The following is a 3,444-nucleotide window of genomic DNA, read 5'->3' on the forward strand; positions in this document are numbered from 1 at the left end:
TGACCTTGGGCAAATTAGTTAAACTCTCTGTGCCCCAATTTCCTTTTCTATAAAACTGAGATAGGTTTTACCTCATAGAGCCATTGTGAAGGTAATATATATACAAAGTGCTTACAGCAGTTCCTGGCACATAGTAAACACCCAACAAATGTAAGCTTGTATTATTATCTTGTTTTCAAAAATATCATGGTAGCTACTGTATAGAGAATGAATGTGTGAGGGATAAAAGAGAAGCCAGTTATGAGGCTGATGGGTCACCTAGGTAAGAGATGATGCGCAAAGTGGTAGTAGTGGTTTCTAGCTAGAGCAACCAGGTGGAGGGAGGTGACATTTACCGAGAGGGAGGAGCTTGGAGGAAGCAGGTTTGGCAGGGAAGTTAGGAGTTCTGTTTTAGACATGTTAAGCTTCAGATGTCAGTGAGATCCATGTAGATGTCAATGAAGTAGTTGGTTGTAAGTTTGGAGCCCAGAAGAGAGGTATGGGACGAAGACATGAATTTAGAAGTCATTGACATAATCAGCATTCAAAGATTCCCTTCCTAGTATTATCATTCAAAGATACAGAAGTAGTTGAGATTATCTAGGAAAACAATATACAGAGAGAAGTGAAGGGAGCCAAGAAGAGTCCTGAGCAGCCACATATTTTGGAGCAGTTGAACAAACAAGGAGAATGAGGAGAGTCCTGTGAAGAGGAAGTAGAACCAGAAGAGTGTGGAATCAAAAACCAAGAGAGTAGAGTGTTTCAAGAAAATTAGGTCAGTTGAGTGTGGAAAGGTCAAATAATATAAGGATAAAAAAATAGTGAAGTGTGTGTGTGTGTGTGTGTGTGTGTGTGTGTGTGAAGGTGCTAAGTAAACATCAAACAGGCTGAAAATGAATTGAAGGTGTTCTTACTTGAACAGCACATATGCTAAAACTAAAACAAAACAGAGAAAATTGGCATGACTCCTCCATATAGATGACACACAAATTGCGAAGCATTCCATATGTTATCATATGTATTTGACAATGTTAACTTTAACATATTCAAACAGAAATTTGAATCTACAAGAATGAAAGGGATTCTAAAAATTAATATAAATAGAAAACAAATAAACCTAACTATATATAAATAATATAAACATTCTGAAGGAAAATAAAACTTAATTCAAATAAATTTTGAACGCAGTACTTTGCATATATACCTTTAGTCTAAAAACAAAACAAAACTACAAAGAAATTTTGAATCCAATTTAATAGACTTTTTAGGTGACATGGATATAACAATTCTGAAACTATTTTGTGTGTAGCACAACACTGAGCAAATGAAAAAAGACAATGATGCTGTTGGGAGTCAGAGCTCCCACTGCAGGAAAATAAGGAATAGGAGATGCAAATAAGGAATAGGATAAAAAACCCTGTGGTGCTGAATTGGAATTAGAGTGTGCCAGTAATGAATTCATGATTAAAAATAGTTAAACTATGTTAAGTTGCCATTTTTCCTTCGTGGCTCTGTTTACCTAAAAGGCCTAAAAGCAATTATACCCCAGTAACAATGAGTATATCTGGTGCCCAGATCTTGGTTTCTAAATACCATTGCCTACTAAAAGGGGAGCTCTTTGGAGATGGATGATTTCCAAGACTAGACAGGAAAAGTAAAAGATGTACCTGGGATGCTATATTACGCCAGAAAGCAAGAAAGTGCTTAAAAAAAAAAAAAAAAAAAAGATGGGTGTGTGTCAAAAGGATACAGGAGCCAGTAGAAGGAGCTCTCACTGACCAAATCTGGGACAAGTTGAACATTAAAATGAATAATGACAGTAATAGATTATAACCTATTAAATAAAATAAGAATCTATAAGTCTATACTGACAATAATAAATATACAAATAAATAGGAGAAAAGGGAAAGATCTTGCTTACAGTATAATGCCAACTAAAAATGTAGGTGGAATAATGGAATGATAAAATCACCACTTGACCACCTTTAGAGTAATGAATTCAGATGTTGCTCAGGAGTTTTATTTTACACACGTTAAACTGAAGATGTCAGTGAAATATCCAAGTAGATATCAATTAGGCAGTTGGTTGTAAGTTTGGAGCCCAGAAGAGAGGTCTGGGATGAAGATATGAATTTAGAAGCTTTAGCATAATCAGCATTTGAAGACATAGAAGGAGTAAAGACTATCAATTGGCAATGAATGTTGAAAACTTTGAGCATAAATTTGAAGAGGAACAAGATATTTACACAGTTTCAAAGTACCTCTCCAAATTACTTATTTATATGGGAAAAAATGCTAACTTTATAGTGAAAATACCTGGCAGATGCCATCTTAACCAACTGATCAAAGGTGAACAATAATGGGACCAGGTGACATAATGTTTTTCCTCACCTTATGCACTGAGGACATAACATCCCCTGGGTAGTATTCCTGCTCCCTCTAAAAAAAAAGAAAAAGAAATAGAATTATAACTAAACATGAAACAAAACCAAATAGAAGGAAATTCTACAAAACATTGGTATGTACTTTCCAAAAATGTCAATATCATGAATAACAATGTAAGACTGGGGAACTGCTCTAGATTAAAGGAGACTAAAGAGTCATGACAGTTAAATGTAATGCATGATTAGGGATCAGGCACTGGATCAGAGGGAAAATTGCTAGATAGGACAGTATCAGGCCAATAAGTGAACTTTGAATATGTACTAAATATAAGGACTTCTATCAATGTTAAATTTCTTGAATTTGATCATCATACTTGGGGTGGGGGAGGAATGCAGGTACATAAGAGAATGTCCTGGGGCACCAGGTTGGCTCAGTCAACCATGACTTTGGCTCAGGTCATGATCTCACATTTCTTGAGTTCCAGCCCCACATCAGGCTCTGTACTGACAGCTCAGAGCCTGAAGCCTGCCTCGGATTCTGTGTCTCCCTCTCTCTGCCCCTCTCCCACTCACACTGTTTCTCTCTCTCTCTTTCTCTCAAAAATAGTCAAACATTTAAAAAAATTAAAAAAGAGAGAGAATGTCCTTGTTCTTAGCAAATACACACTCAAATATTTAGGGTATTAGGGGTAAATACTACAATTCGAATGGTTCCGGAAACATTTGTATATATGCATGCATTCATACACATATGCAAACACACACAGACAAAAAGACTGTGGCAAAATATTAAATTCTGGTGCATTGGGGTGAAGAGTGTATAGGAATTCTTCATAATATTAGTGCACCTCTTCTGAAAGTTTGCAATTATTTTGAAGTAAAAAGCTTAAAAATAAACTGGAAATGAGGAACTAGAAAGAGTATACTGATAACTCTTGAAAAATTTGGCTCTGAAGGGAAGCAGAGAAATAGGACTGGAGAGGGAGTCAGGGTTATAAAATAGCTCTTTAAAGATAGGAGAAACTAGAACAGATTTGTATGCTGATGAAAACAACGATGAGCCTCAGCCCATCCTTTATGA

At 36.0% G+C, this 3,444-nt stretch overlaps 1 non-coding gene across 1 annotated transcript; it reads left to right on the forward strand.

Moving 5' to 3' along the window:
• Window positions 1-883: 883 nt before the first annotated feature.
• Window positions 884-991, forward strand: LOC128775981 (U6 spliceosomal RNA). The gene has a single exon (XR_008420960.1). It is a non-coding gene; the product is annotated as a U6 spliceosomal RNA (small nuclear RNA).
• The last annotated feature ends 2,453 nt before the right edge of the window (window positions 992-3,444 follow it).

The sequence above is a fragment of the Panthera pardus genome, unplaced genomic scaffold, assembly GCF_024362965.1.
Source record: "Panthera pardus isolate Hobbes unplaced genomic scaffold, ASM2436296v1 HiC_scaffold_11, whole genome shotgun sequence".
NCBI lineage: Eukaryota > Metazoa > Chordata > Mammalia > Carnivora > Felidae > Panthera > Panthera pardus.